General features: G+C 37.8%; 1 long non-coding RNA gene and 1 gene segment (V, D, J or C); both read right to left on the bottom strand.

Annotated features, from left to right (window-relative positions):
* The window catches only part of LOC109079935, a 65,601-nt gene that overhangs the window by 8,947 nt on the left and 30,426 nt on the right, over positions 1-26,228 (bottom strand).
* Positions 9,397-11,901, bottom strand: LOC109105701. Of its 2 annotated transcripts, XR_006153628.1 has the most exons (4): positions 11,624-11,901; positions 11,020-11,102; positions 10,760-10,904; positions 9,397-10,657 (listed from the first exon to the last, which is right to left on the bottom strand). It is a non-coding gene; the product is annotated as an uncharacterized LOC109105701 (long non-coding RNA). The 2 variants fall into 2 exon arrangements; XR_002020426.2 differs by lacking the exon at positions 11,020-11,102 and having other exon boundaries at positions 11,624-11,882.

Genomic DNA, 26,228 nt, shown 5'->3' with positions numbered 1-26,228 from the left:
CTTCAGCTCTTTGGAGTGCAATAACTGGTACATCCCCCTGTAAGCTGAGCTATGTTTCACCTCCACAAGTTACAACAGTTCAAGGCAGCTCCTTCCTCACATTTCCCATATTCATGATCCCCGGCACATCTTCCCACACCTCTGCTTCCCCTTACATACTGCCCCGCGACATGTCAAAACTTTTGACATTTTAAAACATCGAACAGAGTGGTGTGGAGTAATAAACGGCCGAACACCATAACTCATGTTACCAACACAGACTTTATCTGGTAGAACCCTCTCTTCAAAACTTCAACAGTTGACTGAAAAACTATCACTCCTTTCCCCATTTCTGTTTTTCATTTTTAGTCGTCTAACTTCTACAACCTTTCCTCCCCCGATACATTGGATTTTAATTTCTTTCGACTGGGACCTCAGGTGGGATGCCTGTAATGCAAACACCACGCAAATACTTTACACTGTCAAGCAATTTTCCACTCACATTTTCACCTAAAACTTTACTCAGACTGAGTGCTCTCTCTTTGTGTTTGGGGGCAACCTTACAGATGACTAACAAAGACCCGTCCCTCAAGACTTTCGCCACATTTCACTTTCCAACTCAGTGTGTTTATCTCCTTTGTAAGCTTAACCGGATTCCATTTTACTAAACGACTCGCCCTCTTTTAATCAATTTCACAACTACTTTAAACTCCGTTGCTACTTCTACTACTCCCGCACTATGTACCTCATCTTTATCAGACTGGGAAGATTCAGTTAACTTTCTAGTCTTTTTACGTTTTCACCTACCTTTCTGAGTATGCCATATACCATCTTTTTCATTTTCCCCGCCACTGGCACCTACTTCCATTCCGATTTCACTTCCTGACACATCACTTCCCTCTGCCATCTCTCAGACCGTCACATCCGCCCCGCTATCACTGAGAGTCACAACCTTCGGCCAAACAACCGTCCCCCCCCCCCCGATTATCCAATCAGAGACGAGCTTCATATGCGCTATGAAATTCTAAATTATGCGGCCTCAGTGCACAATGACAGAAAACAAAGACAATTAGACGCACTGTTTAGCCTGTGATAATGATACGATGCTCAATCTATTATTTTATTTTTTATAAAAATAAATATTAAACCATTAAGCTAAGTATTACATTAAAACTGAAAGACTAAAAGAAACATAAAGCATACAATGATTAAGGTTGGGACTGAACAGAAGTGTTACTTTGCCATATTTTTATATATATAGATGGGCAACCTCTCAGGTTCACAATTATTATTATTTAATTTTTTTGTGAAAAAAAAATGTATTACCTCAATTTGCATCGTTTCATCAATCATGCTAAAATTAGCCTACGGCATAAACTTGTAAAGTGACATACACACTTTATTTGTATTTTTAAAAACAACAGACTAAAACTTTACTTTTTACAATATTTGCATGTCAAATTAACAAAATTGTTTTGTTATGAGTATTACAGTATTTCTCTGTTTTTGATACCAATAATTTGTCATTTTTAACAAATAATTTTGATTATAATCACATATTGTTATTGTAAATATAACAAAATATTATGTTTAATAGTTTACAAAATTTCACTGTGAATTAAACAAAAAAAATTATGTTTTTGGGTTTACAATACTTTTCTGTAGGGATTTGACATAGTTTTTCAGTCATTTTTTACAGTGTTAAGTGGGTTTTGTGATTTGAAGGAGAAGCTTTCTAAAAACCAGAGTGATTTGCTTTAGATCAAGTAAACATTCTGCCAGATATCTGTTTAGATGCTGTTTTGTATGTGCATCTAGTTGTGAATTTTAAACCACATATAACAAGGCAAGCGCCAGCAGTACTCCTCACACTTCCCGATCTGAACACACTCCGAGCCTCAAGCATTTAATAACACTATGTAATCATGTGTGCCACATGAGACCTCAGATCTTGCTGCTTGTTGAGGAAAGTTGTAATACTACTTTTTCAAACCAGGGGATTTCAATCTTGACGTTGCCATGGACCACCAGATATGATCATCTTTGTGCAATAGCTCCGTGTGTACAGTCCCAATATACATTGTGAAAAATTAATATTATAAATATGCATTTTTCTTTCTACTCACTATAGTATACAGATTGATGCAATCTTTATTTATTTATACATTTAATTACAATTATTTTTATTTTGATGTTATGTCAAATTCATTTTGGTTTAATTATTATTAATTTTAATAAATAAGTTATGAAAACATTATTTCTGAATGTTCTCTGAAGGTTTAAAATGTCCAGTTTTTTTTTTTACATTTCTTCTTGGTTTTGAAAATATTAAAGGGATAGTTCGCTTAAAAATGAAAATTCTGTCATCATTTACTCACCCCAAAACAGTTGACTAGCCATTGGCCTACATAGTATTTTTTTTTTCCATTTTTTCCAAAAAGAAAGAAACTCATAAAGGTTTGGAACAAGTAGAGAGTGAGTAAATGATGATAAATGTTTCATTTGGGAGTGAACTATCCCTGTAAAGGAACATTCATGTTACCATTTTGCAAACATTATTGGAATGTAACCTTTGAATGTTCTCTGGATGCTCTGAAACAAATGGTTACATTAAAAAATATATATATTTCAACATTTAAATGTCTGAAATTTACATTTAAAGATCCAACAAAAAATGTCTGAGAAAAAGAAAAAACATTCTTAAAACATTTTTAAAGACCACTTAACCTTCAAATGAATGGAAGAACTTTTCACAGAACCTTATCAGAACATTAGCCAAAGTTCTAAGAACGTTCCCTGCTAGCTGGGTAGCAACTGCAAAACAGTGCCCACATCTAGTTATTTGATCACCTCCTAGTCCAGTGGCTTTCAAAGCTATCCTGGAGGACCCCCAGCCCTGCACATTTTGACTGTCTCCCTCATCTAACACACCTGATTCAACTCATCAGCTCATTATAGAGAATGCAAGAGCTGAATTGCATGTGTCTGATAAGGAAGACATACAAAATCTGTAGTTCTGGGGGTCCTCCAGGACAGGTTTGAAAACCCCGACCTAGACCAGTGTTCAACTTTAACAGTAAACAGCTGTCAAAATGTTAAATGTGAGTGGCTGAGAGTATACAAGGAAATAAGAGAGAATGTGATGTCTATGTTGTCAAACTATACACAGGAAATTGTGTAGAGCACTTCAGATGACTCAGTGATTGCCAGTAAGTTAATGAACTTAACATGGGCTCAGGATATAGATGTGAAGAAAGAAAAAGAATACACGGAAACGGAGCTGCTTGTGTGCTCACTGGTTCGTCTGTTCTCGGCACTGAGGATGATTTGGCCATATCTCTTCACTTCATGAACTTCGGTGCAAGTCCTCTGTCTTCAGGTGATGGCACGCTGGACTCTGGTTTGGGACTCAATTTCTTTTTTAAAATAAAAAGACATGAATGAACATGCATAGGCAAAAACAATTGATTTTTTAAATCACTAATATATTTTTAGTTTTCAAGATTATTTTTTTAGACTTAAATCTGTGGCATGTACAGTCTCAGAGAAATTCACAAAAATATAATGTCCTCATATGAGGCCGCAGGGTCTTAAGAGGCTATCACAAGTAATTTGAACAATTCTAGCAGAATCACATTCATGTTAACCAGCTAGATATCTAGCTAAATAAGCTAAATTTGCAACAACATTCAGAACAACCACAGAAAACATAGTTATTACATTAGCAAAAAAAATAAATTGTTTTAAAAATGAAATACACTGAAATATAAATAGTAGATAACCTAAATTTAAAAAATAAATCTAATCTTAAGAAAATTAATTAAAATAGTTGAAATACTAAAAGTGAAATACAAATTAAAACTAAACAGATAAAAAAAGACTACTAAAAGGAAAAAAGCACATAACAAAATTACTAAAAATTTAACTAATTAAAATGAAAAAAAAAGACAACTGAAAATATCAAAATATTAATAATACTATAGAAATAATACTAAAAAACACTGTTGCAAAACACTAAACCAGAGCTGAGCGCCAACTCAGTAATTCAAATTGTAATGAATTTAAAATCGAAGTAGCAAACAGAATGAAGAACTGCCCTTCAAATTTGAATAACAGTTAGTAGCAAGTTCATCTCCAAACATCTATTACCCGTGTTAAACTTCTTTAGAAGTGTCCAAATTCTTGAACATTGTATGCTCACTACATTTTAATATCTGACTGTCTTCATATCCAGACCTTGACAGTCACCAACGAGTCCACCGGACAGGACTTCCAGCGCGAGGCCGAGCTGCTCACGGTGCTACAGCATCTACGGTGTGTGTGCAGACGGGGAACCTCTGGCCATGCTGTTTGAGTTCATGTGACACGGAGACCTCAACCGCTTTCTAATGTCAGTCTAACATCCACCAGCCCCTCACAGCGAATTAACTACAGCGCCAGCAACATGGTGCAGCAGTCCGAATCCGAAGAGCTTCCTTGGACATTCATACATGCCATTCTTAGACAACCTTGGAAACACCAAACACATTTGCAAGGTTTTTAATTTTTTAATTTTTATTATTGCAAAGAACAGACCTGTTGCTATAGTTAATAATCTTGCCTGCAAGTCACCTTTCTGCATTTTATTTTGGGCTTACACTCTTAACAATTGCTGTGCAACTGTGGTGTAGTTAGTTTATAACCTAACCTATCTTTTTACTTCTGGTGTTCATATTTAGGCTTTAAAAGATGTGTTAGTTTATGAAGATCATCTTAAAAAAACAAAACGTGTTAGGATCAGAAACTTTTGTTGGTCACTAGGCTTATTTTCTGCCATAATCCAAAACCCAATGGAGAAATCCTATTGTCTTTTTGCTGTGGGAACCAGGGTGATGCAAAAAAACAAAAAACAAAAACTCCCTGCAGCAATCTATCAAGGATGAATCAGACTGCATGGGATACAGTTTTCCACATACACTCTTAAAAATAACAGTTCTTTATTGGCATCAATGATTACATAAAGATCCTTCAACATCCATGGAAACCTTCCATTCCACAAAAGCTTCTTTATATTATTACTATGTATTCACACTAAGAAAAGTGGTTCTTTTAAAAACTGTTCTGTTCAACAAAAACCTTTCTGAGGTTTTATTCTTAAGACTGTAGTGTGCTCTGAAAGTATGCTAAACATCACGGAAAGTTTAGTAGGCTATCTGGGTAATCAATGCATATTCAGATAACATGCACATAATGCAAAAATAATAAACACATCTCTTTTCTCAGGTTTATGTTTTTAAGAAGCTGTTATATGATGTGCGTGGTTTTTCTTACAGGGCTCATGGTCCAGATGCTCGTATCCTGGACGAGATGAAGGTTCCTCCGATGGGTCAGTTGACTCTTCCCCAGATGCTCCACATCGCAGCTCGGATCGCCTCGGGCATGATGGACCTCGCTTCCTTCACTTCGTCCACAGAGACCTGGCCACCAGGGACTGTGTGGTGGGAGAAGGGCTGCTGGGGAAGATCGGGGACTTTGGGATGTCGAGAGACATTTACAGCACTGATTACTATGGGTACAACACTTCATTTCAGTTTCAACATCGCCTCACATGTTTCTCCTGAAACTAGCAGAAATATATTGTAAGTAAAAGTGTCTGTGTTCATATTGAGATCTCTGACTCGCGTCACAATTTGAGATGCAGTTCAGATCTCTTTAGATAAGGTCTGGGAGAAACATTAGACATTAAACAGAGCTCATTTGTGATTTTGTATATGTACTCTCAATCCCATCATCAGGTCGGTGGGAGGACCATGCTGCCCATTCGCTGGAAGGAAGTACAGGAAGTTCACCACGGAGAGTGACATCTGGAGCTTTGGAGTGGTCCTTTGGGAAAATGAATTGCATTTGAAAAAAGAAATGCATTCAATCGGTCAGTAAAATGATTTCAATTTCAATTAAATGCTGTTCTTTTGAACTTTCTATGAATCAAATTCAGCTTTGACCAGAAATAAACTGCATTTTAAAACGTATTCACATAGAAAACAGTTATTTTAATTTAGAATACAATATTACTGTTTTTACTGTACTTTTGATCAAATAAATGCAGCCTTTGTGTGCACAAGAGACTTTCTTCAACAACATTTAAAAATCTCACCAGCCCCAAACATCTGAATGATAGTGTACATTCAAACAAAACTCCTAGAACTGGTAGCTTTACCTAAAGGTCTGTCACATGAACAGCTAGTAACGTATATCAGACATCACACAGTAACAAAGTTCATTTTGATTTGGACATGACTCATGATTCTTTTTGACCAATTCATTTGAACGAGTCATCTGTTCAGGAATGAGACTACAATGTTCCTATCTACTACAGACTACTTTAATCAGACTTTTATCATGCTTTTGTGGAGTTTCGTTCCTTTTTTAAATACACATTGTATGACCCCATTTATATAATTCACATATCAACTGTAATAACTGTAAATTACAATTTGTTAATTTGGGGTCACTCAATATATATATATACACACACACACACACATTTTAATTAATTAAATGTCACATTTCAGCATTATTAAATGAACAGCATATATAAAACAGTTTAAAGTAGCAGAATAAACTATGATTACCAATACCATCTTTTTTCCAGTCTAACTGTAAATATGACATATTTTTTCCCTCTTTTCAGGCCATTGAGTGCCTCACACGGGGCGAGAGCTTGAACGGCCTCGTACCTGCTCGAAGCAAGTGCATCTTCTCATGCAGGGCTGCTGGCAGAGCTGGCCGCTCAGTTATGGCCTCATTGTATTTTAGCCATAAATGCCTTGCGATGAATCACTTCAGAGCCACACGCTGCAGTATGCTAGTATGCAGTTCTGAACACAGCCGGACGTCCAGCATGACACTGGTGTAAGGGCAGAGATCAATCAATCAAATACTAATTGATCGTACAGCAGGTTAAGCTGCAGTGCTCACTGTTTACCATTTTATTATTTAATTAATAGGTGTGGTTTTTTTCAATCTTACCTAGTCTTTCAGAGACTGAATATTATTACACAGATACAAGCTGGAAATCATAACAGTGTTTTTAAAGTTTAAAATTAAAGATAATTTCCTTTAACATTAATTAAACAATAGCAGTCACAGAACGTTGGCATCTGACAGCTACACTATCATTTATTTCATTGTACACATAAATATAACAATTTGGATAGACAATGTATAATCGATGTATTAAACTTAATTTTTGTATGTCATAATAATGTTAACCTCACATTATTTTGGCATGATGTTCATATTATGCTCTATGGATTACAGTACACATTTACCAGAAACTGAATGTGTAGAAAATATCAGTCATTTCAGTCAACAAACACACCATAGACTGTTATTTTATATAAAACTAATTATACACAGAGTGGGGTGACGTCCAGAAGTCTTGAGACCACACTGAAAATGGAATTCAAACGTAATTTAGGCCTGTAAATAAAAAGAGTATTTTTTGGAAACTGTAAAACCAAGTGATGTTATGATGTAAAATGAAGGAGATATTTAATATTCTGCATTGTTATGGTCACTAATATTCCGTTGTATAAAAATTAAATTAAAAATAGAAGGGATTCCCCCATTTTAAAACCATTTCAGGTCCCGTAGTATTATTTGTCTGTACTATGGAAGCCAATGGGACCCGAAACGGTTTAATTACCAACATTCTTCAAAATATCTTCTTTTGTGTTCTGCAGAAGAAAGAAGGTCGTTCCAAACCTGTACATGAGGTTAGTAAATTATAACAGAATTTTTATCTTGGGTGGGCTATCCCTTTAACTGTACAAATATTTTAAATGTTAACATCTTTTAAATGTAAAATAAACTAAATACATAGCTGAGTGCAAATAACTCGGCAGAGGTGATGGGAGATAAAGAGGATCTTTACAGGAACCAACAGATGGAGGTGAAGTTGAAACCTCAGTGTCATTATAGATTACGACATAGACATACCAGGAACAGTGTACAGCAGCCTGAAAAAGCCCATTGTTTCCGAATCTCAGTCTCTAAATTATAAATGTGGCAACCGTGAACCTTCAACAAAAAATGAACAAATATATGGGTGCTTTCGTTAGGAAGCCAAACACATATCATATATTCAGTATATCTGAATTAAGGAGGACAAAATAAGCCTTTTATTTTGCCTGAAATCTCAGCTCAGAGACTCTAGAGAACTGTAATGCATTCTGGGTAATGGTATCGCTGGCTCTGCGGTGCCTAAACTCAGTTCTCACGGGTCATTTGTGTCTGGACCTCTTCCCTTTCACCCTTTTTCCAGGCAGTCGGTGTATTCCTGCCTCAGACGATAAAATGACCAGTGATGCACAATTAAAGTGATAGTCATTAGTTATTCATTCTCATGTAGCGCTAAACTGCCACGTCGTAAATATTATATTATATTATATTCCGTCCGATGTTAAAAGAGAAATGATAATACAAATGTAGACAGTGGCACTTGTCCAGCTTCAAGCAGGACAAAAAAATAAATAACAAATAAAAATCCAATAAATGTAATCTGTACAATATTAAAAGTCTTCTGAAGTCATATGATCCGTACCTATAACACGGTTTTGACCAATCAGCATCCAGAAATGGACCTATATATTATCATTTGAATAGGACATTTCCCATCATTCACCATAAGTAATATAATATATATATATACTATATATATATATATATATATATATATATATATATATATATATATATATATATTTAATTGAGATTGCATTAAAAAAAGCATCTAGCAGATAAGATATTTTAGAACTGAACATATGTATAAACATTTATATTGATTATTTGATTCCACTTCCTTCCAAGTGAATATTTGAAGGTACAAATATAGTTTTAGTTCAGCTGATTATTAAATTCATTTATATAATTTAATTACATAACTTATAATTAAATTATTAATATAATGTAATAAATACAAAAACTTGCAGTCAACTTTAAATGTCCTGCTGAGTGACAAGTAAATATCTTAAAGTACAAAACTATAATCATTTTATTCAAATTATTGTATAAAAGTTGGATTTAATTTCATCAATTAATAATTAAATTATGTATAAGACATAATAAAAACTCAATATAATTATACAAAAATGAGAAAAACAATCATTTAAAATGCTTAATGATGTGCTTTTTATATAAAGCAGTGAAAGGCAGAGATACCTGTACTCCACTCTCTATAAACAGAACCTGAAAGATGTCAAAGGAGGATCCCTCAAATCTTCAGCATAGTGCAAACAAACACTCTTACTCACAAAAACATCTATTACACAACAGAATTATAGGAACAGAACTGGCTCATACATTTGTGTGTTAAGCCAATAATGCTATTTGTGTAATCGCTCTGTATTCAATGAGACCACAACAGCTGGACAAACACTGCAGTGAACAATGAGTCCGTTTAATTCTAGGCACTTTCATATTTTTACACATTTGTTACAAAAATATTGACAATGGCAAATAAAAGATATTGTGATAATGATTGCATATTTGAATCCTCAGATTTAAAGACCAAACGAAAAAGAAAAAGGACAAAATGAGAGACAGAGGTTAAGAGTTTAGCCATACACAACGACGAGCTTTGATTTCTGGTTTAAGAACAGAACGGAACTAATTACATGAGTAAAAAAACAATCTCGAGCTTGCACTGGATCCACAAGTGCATTGGCAAAATGCAGTTAAATATGAAAAGCGTGTGTATGAATATAAATAGTGTATTGTATGCCATAAACCTGCAATGAACAAAACAACACTACCACAGAAATGTGAGCAGATGCAGAGGACGACACATGAATCAAAGCTGTTCCCCAAATGTCTAGAAACATCTAAACCTCAGTGAAGGACTCCAGTGCAGCCCCATATTCCCATGAGATGCAGTTCAGTAGGAGAATGATGCCTTCACGATACGTAACAGTGAAAAAAAGCCCTTAATTAATTTGTTACTGCACCTGAGGTGTTCCAGTAAATCCAAATTATAATAAAAAGGGACATTACAAATATGAATATTTAAAGGGGAAAAATTCACCAACCTGCCAGTAGTTTAGATATGATGCCCACCATAATTTTTGTGTATTTTGATATGCAACAATAATAAAACTGGATTAATTATATTAATGATGTTATATGCAAATATAAAATCCCTGATTAATGCTATTTTCCAGTTAATGTTACACAACATTAATACGGAGTGACACAAGCATCATGTTGTGTTTATTGAAACCCCAAACTATGTTAGAATATAACCTGTAAAAATCAATATTAGAGTCATTCAACCCTCAACCTTTCACAGTGATGACTAAAGAATAAAATAACACCACCTGAAAGCTCACGATTATCATTAGGGTTTCAGCTGAGATAATAAACCGTAGGTATAAAAGGAAACTACAATGAGTGAGAGCCTAAACGTTTAGCTTCTTAGTAGAAAAGTATAATTGAAAGTGACTGTATAAGTGCGCTATAGTGTAAAATCGTCCAGGAAGGTGCTCAGTGAGGTGTGCAGTGGTCAAGAAAGCTTTTTACTCCTGATGAAGGTGTTCGCGGCAAACCGGCACTAAAGATGCAGATGATGCCCAGGTTGAGCAGGATGCCCAGTGCAAGAACCCCCATGGTTCATGGTTGTGAAAGAGCTGGTGACTGTGACCTTGGAGGAGAGCGAGTGGAAAAACCACGTGACACCAGTGTAAACCTCTTTAACCATTGAGAACTAAACACAGATGATGGTAAAATCAATAAAATGAGGTACGGATGTAGTCGAAGCGTCCAGGAGCCAGTCTCTCGGGGAGATGAGACGCACACAGGAAGCATGTGAGAAAGGCAGAGAGCAGATGGTAAGAATGGCTTGCCAGAGCTTCACTGGGACTACAGCTCCCCCAACAGCACGACAGCAGCTACAGACGCACGTGTGGAAAGAGAGTAGCCTTGAAGAATGCATTCATATCTACAGCGTACTGTACACAGGCACAGTGCGCATAAACATGTGCAGCGAAGTGTGATCATACTTACTCGCAGAACAGCTATCGAACAGGAAGGGGACAACAAACCGTTCACATGACTTTACTTTTGTGTGGGATTGCAACTCCACAAACCTGTTACAAAACACACCCTCACTTAAAATGTATGGATTATAGATATGCTTTTTAGTCAAAATACACATTCAATAAATATGTGAAATATTTAATATAAAATAATGTAATATAATCATGAAATGTTAAAAAATAACATTTTATTTTCATTTAATTTTATATTCATATTTATATAAAATGTATAGACATGTTCAAAATAGCATCGTCCCATACTGCAAACTTCTAAAACACAGGAAAATGCTCCTTCATTTATAATGCATTATAGATATGTTGTGTTCATAGTTAAAACTATAATGTAATATAATTTAATAGTGAATCTGTGAATTATATTTACCTAATTATGTTTTTTTATTTTATAAGAAAATTCTATTTTAAATAAATAAATAAAATGATTATATTAAATATAAAAAGGAAAACATTACTGTAATAAAATATTATATTATATATTAATATAATAGAAATATTAATATTCACAATTTTTATTTATTAATTTTTTTATGAAGAAAATGGAAGTGGTGCTTGACCATGTGAAAGTTGAGACCCTTCCGGAAACCTCTCCTGCCTTGTTCTTGTCAGAAACTGAGAAACAAAATAATGATAGTGACATTAATATACAGTTTCATGTTATTAAACAACATTTAACAACATATAATTTTATATGCCGAGCCTGGTAATATAAAACATTTAAATGCATTTAAACGCAGACAACTAAACACTATTGTAACTGTTAAGGCTAATGTTAGCTAGCAAGCGATCCTATCTCGTAAACAACATCATAATTGATAATCAATAAGTTATTTTTGTAGTCATGAACATAAGACTCTACAACTGTGCAGTAAAATCCACTTTAAAGATTGACTTTTCATTCATTATGAAAAAAAAAATGTGAAAAAATTGTCTCCTGGCGCAAGACAGACTTTTATGATGAAACTGACATGAAATTACCATTATAACTCCCTACATTTTTTTTTTCATGTCTTGCTTTTGGATTTATTATAAAATGAATATTATAACAAATTTGAGCACTTTTACTGTACTGAAGTATAAAGTATAGCAACTGCAGGAATTTTATCTCAAAAATAAATAATTAAGCCTAAACACCAACAACCTAGAAGGGTTATTTATTTAAATACTTAATTAAATAAGTTAATTATGACTGGTATAACAATTAAATAATGAAATATTTTTAGATTTAATTTAAAAACTACATTTTTAAAGTGTTATCTTTAACTGTAGAAGCTGTTAAATAGATTCAGCCAACATGGACTTGTTGCTGCTGTACACTGTAAAAAAAAATGATTCACTTTATTTACTCAATAAAATTGTGTAAAATGTTATATCCAATATTATTAATTAAATTTAACACATTAGAATTAATTAGAAATAATCAAATTAGATGCTACAAGCAACCATTCAAAAATGAGTAGAAGAACATGAAAAAAATAAGTAAAATGTACACAAAATTATTGATTTCATTGAAAACAAACAAACAAACAAAAACACTATGCTAAAGAATACTATGTTATACATGCCAGGCCAGTAGTTGGCGATCATGAAACACCCTTCGAAAACATTATATGCATGCACATGACATCAACTTTTTTACAAATTCACATTTTTGTTGCTTACATAGATATGATACAGGCATCATGTTCAGAAGTTTGTGTCTTCAGTCCCCCAAAATAGAGTTATATAAGACACCTAAAGTTCACAAACAGAATCACTGAAGGAGAAAAGGGTACATTTATAGGGTTACCATTATAGTGGTCAGTGTTTGCTTTAGTTGGGCTCTTTTACTATTATATTTTGTATGGCTGTTGTAGCCGAATTATAACAGCTAGACATGCTAAGAGTAAAGATGTTCAGGTGGTGATGGCTATGATTTGATATAATCATTGTTTGGCCTGAGTGTTATAAATAGAGCCTGTTCTTTGAGTTTTCTGTAAAATCCAGAGTTTAAGAATTCTGATTAAGAAAAATTTGTAGTGGGGAAGGGAAGTCTTCTTTTAGGCACACAGTGACATCAAGAACCAGAGTATGAATCTCAAGAATGGTGACAAACAGCATATTCAGATTAACAGATGAGCTGTAAGCATCACAAAAACAAGCTACTAAAAATTGCATAAAAAATGTAAAAATAAAATAAAATAAGAATAAATATAAGACAATTCAGCTCATAATGTATTCATGCCGCAAAGCATGATGGGAGTCATAAATTAGTTTTGATTGGTGGCACCCAGAATGCAATGCAACATGTTTTTTGATGGTCACCATTGTTGAGGTTCTCAGCCTCTTTCTTGATCTCTGCGTGTCTAAATGAATTTCTTTTTTTTTAAATGTCTTGATCAGAAATGCTTCTAAGAATCTCTCTGATTATGCTGAAAACACCAGACCTTATACTGTGCAGCCAAAAGATGCCTGTTGTTGATAAGACACAACCATCTCAGAAATCCAGATCAAATGATGTCAAAACAAAAACCACCACCTGATCTTATTCTTTATTGGCTTGTCTAACTGCTGTATCACAATTACAGCAACCAAAAAATTTGTTTAAAAGTTTAAGGGTCAAGAGCCCAACTAAAAGCAAACACTGACCACCGTAATGGTAACCAAAATGTAGATTTATGCTCCTTCAGTGATTCTGATTGTTAACATCAGGTGTCTTCAATAACTCTGTTTTGGGGGCTTGAAAACACAAGCTTTTGAACACTATGCCTGTATCATCTCCATGTAAGCAACAAAAACATGAATTTGTGAATTACATTTTTGCGCTGAGTTTCTTAATCGCCAACTACTGGCCTGGTATGCATAACATAGTATTCATTAGCATAGTGTTTTGTTTTTCTTTCTCAAAGGAATGTTTTTTATTTTTATTTGTTTAAACTTTACTTATTTTTTGTGTTATTTGACTCATTTTGAATGGTTAATTTCTAAGCATCTCATTTGATTAATTCTAATGAACTCTTTTGTGTTAAATTTAATTAATAATATTGCTTGTAATCTGTTGCCACAATTTTATTAAGTAAATATAGTGTATTATTTTTAACAGTTTACACCAACTACGCACACATTTTGCCATCATGTATGCCTATGAAAGACGATCGAACCAATCAGAGTAGGTATGGGGCGGGTTGACATGTGCAACCCGCCTCTTATATAACAGGCTGCAGCCAGGTGCTTCTCGTTTTTTGTCCAACAAAACACTATTTTGTATACATCTTATTTTTTTCATGTTATTTTACTCATTTTGAATGATTGCTTGTAAGCCTCTCATATGATTAATTCTAATTAATTCTAATGTGTTAAATTTAATTAATAATATTGCTTGTAATCTGTTGCCACAATTTTATTGAGTAAATATAGAGTATCACTTTTTACAGTGTAGTATTGTTACTCTGAACTTACTATTCGCATCTCTTCTTATCAGATGTTGTGCTACAGTCATCACAATCAATCACAGCAATGACTCGCGGAACAATTAACACTTGCGTAATTATTTACACTCGCGTTTGTCATTCCTGAAACAGTATATGTGGACATTTGGTCCTCTTAGATGAACAAAAATGTTCTTCAAATTGTGAATGCATTATGAAGAGAAACCGAGCAAAGGATGCTTGTCTTACAGCACAGCTGATTTTGACAGGTGACCGGAAATGACTGAGCTGGCTTATTTAAAACCAGGAAGCAACTGTGCATATAGTCAAGTTTAGGGTATTGTGCGCAGTTGTTATGGTGTTTTTATGTGGTTGCTAGGTTTTTGTTGATGGTTGCTAGGTGGTTGCTTAATGGTCCGAATCCAAGGACCCCAAACCCCACGTCTCTAAGATATTCTGTGAGTAAATATGGCTCTCTTCAGTGTCTATTCAGGAGATACTGTTTTGCTCATTTCTCATCCTCCACACATAAATCTTATTGTTTAGAATAACACCTTTTCTAAACAACCTGCATGATCAGAGCGAAACAAATCATGTGCCAAAGTTTAATTATATATATATATATATCTATATATATATAGATATATATATATATATATATATATATATATATATATATATAATGCAATAGTCTTGCTTGCTTAAAGAGCAGGTCATATGGTATTTTAAAGTGTCCCAATATTGTATTGGAGTCCCCTACATCAGGTTTAAATGCATCTAAGGTCAGAAAAACATTGTGTAATTTTCTCTAGAATATACTACATTTAATATTAGAAGTCATTTGCCAATGATTAGGACATGATGTGTTTTCAAGCAGAACTCTGCTCTGATTGGTCAGCTGTCCAAGCCTACTCTGCTCTGATTGGTCAGCTGGCCAAAACCTGTTGTGATTGGCACAGAGATGAGTCCTTGAGCCAGTTAGCCAGCGCTACCATTGACAAAGCACCTTTACATAAAACAATAATATAGTCAATCCGTTCTTATAATGACTAGTGATGGGATTTATGGCTCTTTGAGGGGATCCGGATCTTTGCGATCCGTTCCTTTCAAAGAGCCGGCTCTTTTTTAATATTTAGTCAGTTTTAAGAAGCCAGCTTGGGGGCATCTCAGTTTATCCTGGAAATAATCACTGGGAGGAATGGATGAGGTGAGATTTGTCAGTCAAAATAATTAAAACTCAGATATCAACAACACAATATCTGAGTTTGAATTATTCTGAAATCTTGATTATTACCTCATTTGTCATGTGTGGACTATATCTTCCATAGGGTTTGCACAAATCCCTCGCTTAGACAGTGACATCACTATTTGGCTGGATTTACCTTTAGTACAAAGTGTTGGTGGTGTGTAAAGTACGTTGATTTATGTTATCATACAATACCTACTCAACAAATAAAACACATCAAAAAATCAAAAGCCGGGGCTGCAATGAATTTCTGTGCAAAACAGCTTTTACTACAAACACTTTCACACAAGAATATTGTTGATCACACAAGAAACATTTTGATAGAAAAACAAAAAGTATTTAAAGTAGATTCTTTCGTTTCTACCCTAAAAATTAGAATAAAATGGAAATGTCTACTTACTACATACTATTACTACTGTACAACTTTGCAATAGGACATCAGCCCTTTTCAACGTCAAGAACCAAGAACACAAAGTGGGGGTTTTGTTCCAACTGGAGTACTCACGTGAAAGGAATGTGCTGTGCACAACTAATAACTAATATAATCACGATATAACGGTTTGGCATGCGCTGGGTGTGCCCCTCCCCTATAACTGTTCTGTCTCGCGGAGGAGGCTCATTTGTGTGCATCTGTGTGAAACACGCATAGGAAAAAAGAATCGACAGAAAGCACGGCTCCCCTCCAGCCGCGACTCGGCTCCCATCGTTCATGTTTATGAGCCGTTCAAAAGAATCGGTTCGTTCGCGAACGTCACAACTCTAATAATGACATAAAATACAAAAACACTTATGCAAGCGAATCGTGCCCACAGCTAAAGTTTAGCTGCTAAACTGTGAACACAGGTGGATACGTAGCCGATAGTGCTAACGTGGACAAACTGTATGAAACAATACAGTTTGTAAAACCAAAAAATACTGTTCCTACTGTAATGTTTGTTTTTCTTTGAAACGACAGACAAAAAGAACGCTTGGTTTAACTTTTAAATCTAGAACGCAGAACAGTTGTATCACCAGGAGCACCAGCGGAAAAATCATCATCTCTCCCGCATTAACCCTGTAAACTGCCAGTGGTAGCACAATAAACGGAGGCAGTTTCACTTTATTATAAAGCCTGTGTGCTACACTACATTCTTTATATTAAACAACGTAAATTAGAAACAAACGTCGTCTAGTACTACAATAATCGACATATTCTAAGGGTTCACTGCGAATTTTCTAGAATACTTCAGTAGACAGACCAGTAATATCGTCGCTTTACCTGGAAACTTAAAGCTGCACTAGGGTATACATCACATATTGGCACAAAAAAATTATATTTTGAGCACTCAATGAAAATGTACACCTAGACACCGTATCTAAGCCGTACTACTTACAGGTGGTGCTTCAGAGAGCTTGTTAGTCCAAATTAAGAAGATTAGAAGCCAACGAAGATAAAAGCCCAGATTACGAGAAGCAGTTTCTTGAAGTAAAAAATGACAAGCACACAACAAAAAAAGGCTCGAAATTGTATTTCGATGTGGTATCCTTGAAACACAGCGTTCTTAACATGATGTAAAAGGCACTAATAGCAAAAGTGTTTGTGGGCAGATCAGACTCTGTTCGTATTTTCTGCGGGCAGGCAGGGATTATGCAAATGTGTACCCAGTGACGTACACGGTAACAGGCAAAAAGAGTCGAAAAAAATAATGAATCGTGTTACGGGCAATTCAGAACCGACTCTCTCTCTTTGAGAGACAATATCTTATATCATGCACTTTTTTGATTAAACACTTTGGCAGATTGTTTTTCATTTTAAGGATTTCAGCTACGTTATAAACTGCAAAAGAGAGATTTTTCAAAAACCCATATGACCTGCTCTTTAATATGCCCTCCACTTCCACAAGTACAGTGATCAGTACTTCCTCTGGCACGGATTGAGAACCAAGAGAGGTGTGCAGTGCAGTCTTGATAGACCTAACCTCTCTCTCCCCACGATCACGTCCAAAATGCGGTTTGCATTTGGTGGGTTTTTAGACGGAAATGGCATCAGTGGTTGAGAAGCCAGATGCTCTTTCAAGGCTGGGTGAAGTTCTAATGAAGGCATTATGTCGAAGTTCTGTGTGCCTTCCTTAGAAGTTTGTTACCGTGGTCAGAGAGAGCACTTCATTACGGTTTTACCCTCTGCGAGCTATGAACCTTCTTAACGACATAAGAAAGGAGTCTGTGTCAATGCTCGATAGAAGTTCAATATGAACAGCTTTGGTAGCAAGGCACTTGTACAATATTCAACGTTTTTCACATCTACGTCCAAACTTAACCTGGAATGGACCAAAACAATCAATGCCTGTCGAATAGAAAGCTGGACAAAACAGTCTAAGATTAGACTGGGGAAGATCTGCCATCATGGGGATTTCTGGCTTCCCTCGCCATTTCTTACATTCAAAGCAGCTGCCGCTGGTGTTTTTTAACTGCCTCTCTGCATCTTATGATCCAATATTTCCATCTCAGTTCTGCGAACACACGCTCGGGTCCTGGATGTGACAGGAGGTTATCGTAATGTTGAATCAGAAGCTTTACAAGAGGGTGAGCAGGATCTAAGACAATGGGGTGGACTGTATTTGAGTCCAAATGGTTACATCCTACAGGAAACAGATGATTCTTCTGCACAATCTGACTTTGCTGCAGCCTGGAATTGAACTGCTGGTTTCGTCTGGCCAGAGGAGAACTAGCCCCCCCCCGACTGAGCCTGGTTTCTCCCAATAGGTTTTTTTCTCCATTCTGTCACCGATGGAGTTTTGGTTCTTGCTTGCCGCTGTCGCCCCCTGGCTTGCTTAGTTGGGGACACTTCATTTACCACGATATCATTGACTTGATTGCCAATGATTGCACACATTTACTATTTCAAGCTGAAACTGAGATGCTGCGACATCCATGAATTCAATGATGAAAACTGCCTTTAACTGTCATTTTGCATTATTGACACTGTTTTTTTCCTAATTAATGTTGTTCAGTTGCTTTGACGCAATCTTTTTTTGTTTAAAGGACAGCTATATAAATAAAGATGACTTGATCTTGACCCTTGGACATCTGCGGGAGGCACGCTCCACCCTACTCTGACTAATTTGGCTTTTCGTGATCATACTCTGGGGCTAGAGTAAGAAGACGGACTCGAGTAAGATACAGGTTACCTAAACTGGAGCGTGGGTTGTCTGTTTCCTCTGGGAAGCTTTCAACTTGAGAAACGTCTTAGAAGTTCCTGTTCAGCTTGTGTGTAGTTTGTCACACAGTGGAGTTCACTTTTGTCTGCCGCCCCATTGAAGGTAAATAGCAGTAGCCTTAATCAGATCTTGAATGTGAATTGTACTGAGAGATATCTGGAAAGTATCATTTTGGCTGGGAGGATAGCGCTCCACAGAAAGCTAGAACTGCGGGTTCTAGCCCCCCCTTGTTCTTGAATATCATCACCTACAAGCATCAAGAAGTGGCTGTTTGGGCCAAATACTAACTGGCTGAGTTAAGAACTGTGGGTCGGACTTTGATTCCAGCGGCTTTGTGTTGTAAGTTTATAGAGAGAGTGAGTCCTCTGGTAAATGTCATACAGGCTCAGCTCTGAATTGATATAAACACAGGCTTTTTGGGTCTGTAAGATCTTGTATCTCAGGCCACCCACGTTCCGACAAACACCTTGTAGTTGGCATGCAGTCTGACTGAAGCCAAGTCAAGATACAGTTGTGGAGTCAGTCCAGTTTAGTTCTTGATCAATTTTGATGGTCAGTTCTTTCATCAGAGGCAGGTGGGCAGCCAGCTGAGCGCCAGTCAGGGCAGCACAGAGTTCGAGTAGTCGGTGTGGTATAGGACTGTTGTCATTTGAGTTGCCACTCTTCGATCTCGCAGCGACAAATGAAACTTGTAGTCTCGCCATGTTTATCACTTGTACTGATATATGTCAACTGATCCGTATGCACGTTCGAGCATTCACAGAAGCGCGTAAAGAGTGATCTGATAACGAACGAAAGGAAGAGGCGAGGAGGAGAAATGAGAGAGAAGGAATGTGGGATGGGGCGGGGGGGGGGGGTAGCAGGAAGATGGGGTAAGAACTTCTACAGTATCAAGAAGAATCGAATTCCAAGACCCACTTTGCTGGGACATGGGGGTGTGTTATGTTCCGGCTTTACGAGCTTTGTTCTTCCCCCCCCCCGACTTGCTCCGGGCCCCCGCCGCAAACCACTCGGATAGTGACTGTAGTTCCTCCCTCAGTTATGTTGGTGTGGTTTTTCTTTCGCGTCTGTTTGCGTCTAACCTTATAGTTTCTCTACCCCAGCCCCCCAACCACACACAACACCCACACCAAACAGCCCCTACCCCACACTCAACCCTCAGCACAACACCCCACCGACCCATACCCCTACCCCCCCCTTTTCTCTTCTGTTTATTCGAACCGTCGATCACGTCAAAGCCGCCCTCTCTGAAAGGATGCTCCCATTGAGGATCTATCGTCTCTCTTTTATCTGTTAGCCCCCACTGCTCTCCCTTTACCCCCTCACACACCCTCCCCCCCACCCCATCACACCCCCCGCCTCGGTCTCCCTCCCCCCTATCACACAACACCCCCTCCACCTCTACCACCCCCCCCCCACCCACTCCCGCACAACCCCCACCAACAACCCACCCACCCCCACACCCCCCCACACCCCCGGTCATTGTCAAATCCCCCCACCCCCAACCCACCCCCACCACCCCCACCCCCTCTCACTACCCCCCCACCCCCCCCCAACCCCCCCCCACCCTACACCACCACTCCAGCCACCCCCCCACACCACCCACACCTCATACCAAACGCCACAACCCTTACCCCCCCTCGACAAACCGAAAGACATGATCCACAAAACAAAGAAGAGAACCCCCACACCCCACCACCAACCCCAACCTCATCTCCCACCATCCGCCATATCCAGGGTCAACCAGCGAACACCTGTAAAAGTAAGTGGCTTGCTTCTTGCTGAAAGTTTCTCCTTGTGAAACCACTTCATGACGACAGATGTTAGAGCCACAGGTCTGTAGTCAAAGCAGTCCTGTAATCTTGGGTTTCTTTGAATGGGGATGATGGTGGAGCGTTTGAAGCAGGAAGGCACTTCACACAACTCCAGAGATCTAGAAAGTGCTCAGCACAGGTTTTCAAGACCTGCTCAGCACAGGTTTTCAAGACACAGGCTGGTGTAACGCTTATCTGGGCCTGGTGCTTTTCTTCTTTGTTCTTCCTGAAGACCTGGCGACATCATCATCTTCACAGATTTGAAGAGCAGGAGGGGTGGAGAGGGGGATTGCAGGAGGTGCTAATGGTTGCAGAGAGATGGTCAAATGGGGGGTTTCAGATCTACAATAAAAACCTATTCAGGTCAGTAGCAAGTCGCTGGATTAGCCCCAGTGCAGGAGGATGGTGTCTTGTAGTTAGTGATGGCTCTCAGTCCACCACACACACAACGAGAAACATTAAAGTAAACTGGTCTTCCAACTTTTAGCGTAGGTCTTTAGCCGCTCTAATCTCTCTTTGTTCAGTGTGTTCCTGGCTCCGATTTCGTAGCTGCTGACTCTGTCCCCATTTCTGTAGGCATCCCCTTGGCCTGGACGTAAGATGTCTGAGCTTAGCTGTAAACCATGGCTTATCATTGCTGAATGTTAACAAGTCCTGGTAGGAAATGCATATATCCTCAAAAACTAATATATGATGTTACGGCCCTGTGAGTTCGTCCAGATCGGGTAGTAGCAGCTTCAAAAACACCTAACTGCAAGGTCAAAACAGGCTTTTTAAATCCTGCTCTGTTTCGTTGGTCCATCTCTTTACAGTCTTTACAACAGGTTTAGCAGATTTTACATTTTTGCCTGTAGGTTCCCATGCAAGATGAACCAGACAGTGATCAGACAGTCCCAAAGCTGCTCGTGGGACAGGCAATAGAATTGGATCGATTTAAGATTGTCCTCTGGTGCTTAAATGAGCATGAAGACATTCTGTGTTTTTCAGCCCAGCCGGCCACCTGTGACAGGCCCTGGTATGTACCTGTTTGATGGCTTCTTCTCTGATCTCTGGCAGTTTTAGCGAGAGATTCTGTGTAACCAGCATGTTCAAGTTTTGCACTTCATTAATGTACACTGAATGCAAGACTCTGATGTTCTGCAAAAGGCGTTTTCTGTTGACTTCTTAACATGATGAGCTGTCTACTGCTCTTTAGTGATGCAAAGAGTGGAAGAGTTATTTCAAGAGGAGGGTGGTGTGTTTGCATACTTTTGTACTGTCTTGATTGGCCCCACCCCTTTGATTGTTTTGCTCATCAAGAATTGCACTGCTTCTGTGTTTGCCTTGATTTGTGATCAATTTCTCCACTCCTGTACGGGAAGTCCTTTTTGTGGTCACATTTGCACAAGTTTCTTACAAGTGTTGCAACAGTTCTTGCCTTCTGGTGACAAAGTGGAGGGTAGGTTAAGGGGCCTTTGCTTGTGGGTGAATGGAGGGGGGTGTGGAGATGCGGTAAAGCTCTACTTGAACTGGGAAAGAAAAAGGGAATGGCCCCCGGAATTTTGTAGGGTGCCGCTGCAGAGTCCACCCCAAGTCTGTGTTTTCAACAGCCTGTCTAGGACATTCTGGGTAGGGCAGGTGAGTGTCTTTTGAAGTGTACGGTACTCAGCTCTGTGTCTGCTAGATTAAATGCCTTATCCTACCCTCGTTAGCAACCAATCCACGTACAGAATACACTCTCCTTAGCGCACATCGTCCAGTCTCACCCCGAATTATGGCGCGACTTGTAGATGTCTGTATTTCTTTTAACCCGCAACTTAAACAGGATAGTATCGAGAGCGACAAGATGCTACAACTCACAATCTAGCCTTTGGCTGTGACAGAGGCGTGACGGATAGAATGGGGATATCAAGGCATTTGACCTGGCTTGCCTCTACAGAGGCTACTGATAATCGAACAGCCTGCACCCATGAGAACGATCCGTTATGTCTTTGTCTCATGCAGTGTACGGAGGGCTAATAATCATTTCACTGGAAGTCCTTGTGAAGTTCAAGTTATGTCTTTGTCTGCCAACTTAATACATTAACATTGTCCTCTCCTGAAAGCTGAAGGTCAAAACCGTGTGAAGATCTTCAGAATGGCATATGTGTTCAAGTTCCTGAAATAAAACAGAGGCTAATGACAATGAAACAAGCCGGCCCCTTCAGTCGATCAAGTGATGTCACTCCCACATCTTTCCTGAGGGCCAGTTTCTAAATGAGAACGTCGTTCTAGTCTGTCAACTGCTTGCTCATTGCTCTTGTGCTCTTTCCAGTCCCCTGCCATATCAAAGTCATCGCTGGTAGTGGTAACAAGCACTCAGAACTGACTGTTTTTTCTCCCCGTACTCTGCGCCCTTTTCTCCTATGTTTCTTCCCATGGCTCAAAGTTCACTGGATGACCTCTGCAAAACGAACTTTACTGCACTAGTGCTGCTGTGTACCAGAACATTAGGACAGTAACGTAGACGCTCTAGCTGTCTGCTGTGGGCATGACAACTGTCAGGCAGCTATGGGGCGAGTTTTTCATGTCCTCTATATTGGCTTTGACTTAGTCTTTTTGCGTAGTTTCTTTTTAATTGTCCTCTTCCACACATTTTTCGTGTTGTTTTATTCCTGACAGATTGTGCGTAAAGATACATTCCTGGTGCAGATCATGGTGAATCATCTTGGTGCCACTACACTAAAAAGCACTTCATGTGATTTTGACTTCAGCCAGACTAACTTGCCTTTCACCATTGATCGTCTTGATTTCAGCACGTCTGTGGAAATCATTAGCTACCCTCCCGCTGCCACCCCTGGTTGAAGTCATGCCGTACGTGTTGCAGCCTGTTTGCAGTATCCTTTTGTTATGGTTCTTCTTTTTTCTCCTTCTTGAGCTGCTTGTTAGCAACTTGGAACGGTTTACTACTCTGCCGGTGTACACAGCCACACAACCACCTTATGCAAGAACAGTAAGCAATCAAATCGTTGAACTGGTTTGAAGTTCCTTGCTGGTCTCTCTGTGGCTGAGAGTAGCTTTCTGCTTACATTACTAGCATACAATGTGTCTCATCCTCTTGTATTCTGAGCCTCGTATATTCAAGCCAGTCGCTAAGTTCTATCAGTGTTGGGAACTGGGATTGGAATGGGGTGACACAAACCTTCTGAAGTTTGCTTTAAGATCATGAGGCAGTTTGGCAAGAAGACGTGAAACATGAGACCCACATTTGAGTTCTGTCCATCCTTTAGCTCCAAGTTGGTCCAAACATTCCAACTAATGTGCGCGCACTTTGAGGGCAAACATTCTAAAGGATTTAATGTCGCCACTCCTGATTTTTTGGGCCATCCATCAATTCTGCCAAGTCTTTGTAGTGCGAGTTGCTGTGGTTGACCATTAAAGTGCAGTTAGAGACCTCACACTGTAAAAACCTGGACAAAGACCGAACTCAAACCGTTTGAGTAAAACAGATTGCCTTTACTTAAACCATGTAGGTTTAAAACTTTGCAATTATGTAATCAAGTGATTAATTAAGTGCTGATTGAGCTTTAGTGATGAACAGCTGCTGTTAACAAACAGAATCACCAGCTCCACTTATTAGTACACAGCAAAATCCCCAGTGTTAATTTAAGCAGTGTTAAAGTTAATGAGATAATAGGTGATAATGAGTGATGATTGACCATTTATTGAAGACACCTGATGTTAACAAGCAGAACACTAAACGAGAAAAACACAATTTGTGTGTCACCATTATAGTTGTCAGTGTTTGCTTTAGTTGGGATTCTGACACCTGGACTTTTAAAGTAAATTTTGTTTGGCTGATATAACTGAGTTATAACAGACAGATAAGACGAGAGTAAAAGTTCATAAGGTTTGATGATTAGTTTTTAATGTAACATTATGTGCCTTAAATAACGAAACTCACCAGAGTCTTTCTCTGAGTATATTTCCTTGATCGAGTATAACAACTTTCATCACAGTGAAAGAGTCTGTATTTACTATAAATTTTGTAAGGGTCCCTTGCAAACTGTTTGATTTCTTTTCAAGATTATTATTTTAGGCACACACAGACATCAAGAATACAGTGTATGAATCGCCAACAAAGGTGAACAAACAGCATATTCAGGACACAACAGATCAACATCTGAACATCCAAACTAACTACCTAAAAAGTAACATAAAACGGCCAAAATTATGAGGTTTTGGACATAACATGCTTTTTGATGGTCACCAGTGTTGTGATGCCACGCTGATTCTTGATGTCTGTGTGTCTCAATAAAAATTTATTTATTTATTATGTAGCATGTAACTTTTAAAACAACATCTGTCTGATTAGGGCCAAAAGCAAGGTCTTGTATCTTTTTCCCCATTTAACTTAGTTAATAAATAAAGACCAATCCAATCAAAGTTCAGACCCAAAACACAACCAACAACACGGACCACATTTCCTCGGTCTTGTTGTCTGTTATAACTCAGTTACCACAGCCACACAAAACTAAAGTAACCACTAAGGGGTCAAGATCCAACTAAGCTAATATCTGACCACATAATGGTGACACACAAAATTGTGATTGTATTCTTGGGTTCGCTTGTAACACACGTGTCTTCAATAATTAGTCAATCAATTCACTCAAATCAAACACCTAATTATATCATTAACTTCAACACTGCTCCGTGTTACTTTGTAACAACTACTTCGGTTTGTTTATGAGGTCACACACTCAGAGTGTTAATTACAACTGGGGATTTGCTGGTAACCAGACTGACTTTATTTCGTGCCGGACCGTCTACTGAGAGCTCTTATTGGAATTAAACTAAGGTTTAGATGTTGAATTTATTGTTTCATTTGAAGGAACAATGTTATGAGATCAGTGTTTGCTTTAGTTGGGCTCTGGACCCTTAAATTATGTCTTAGATATTTTTTTTTAGATGTTGACTGAACCATGTTGTTTTGACAAAAAATGTTGTTATAATCTCGATAATAGACCCAGAAAGAAATATGATCGGTATGGTTGTTTGACAGCATATTGGGATGCTATCATCAATTTTGGCGCTGTTCAGAGTTCAAAAGCTACTAAATGGGTGTTCGAGAGTAGTTCAGTGGATTACAATGAAAGCCATCAAAAAGTCAGGGGTCTTTCATAATCAGTTAATAGAAAGAATCTTCCAAACAGTTTGTCTTCTATGGTGTCAATTAGTCAAAACACAGACATCAATAATCAGAAAATGAACCTCAACAATGGTTACGAAAAAAAAAAAAAAAAAAACATGCTGCAATGCATGGTGACCTTAGAGAACTTTACCAGATCTAGGCTTAAAAGTTCTTGGCCTACGACACTGGTGCCTCTTACACCAAGATATACTTTGCATATTAACCGCTGAATACCTAACCTAAAGGCAAGCAGGTTCATAGAAATACCACCAAAGAGAAACTAAACAGAGACGTGCTTTCAGTAAAAAAAAAAAAAAAAAAACCTGTAGTAGTAAATAGTATAATGAAA

The sequence above is a fragment of the Cyprinus carpio genome, chromosome A25 (genome assembly GCF_018340385.1).
Source record: "Cyprinus carpio isolate SPL01 chromosome A25, ASM1834038v1, whole genome shotgun sequence".
Lineage (NCBI taxonomy): Eukaryota > Metazoa > Chordata > Actinopteri > Cypriniformes > Cyprinidae > Cyprinus > Cyprinus carpio.
The sequence above is the reverse complement of the archived record's forward strand: the minus strand, read 5'-3'. Positions and strand labels throughout refer to the sequence as shown.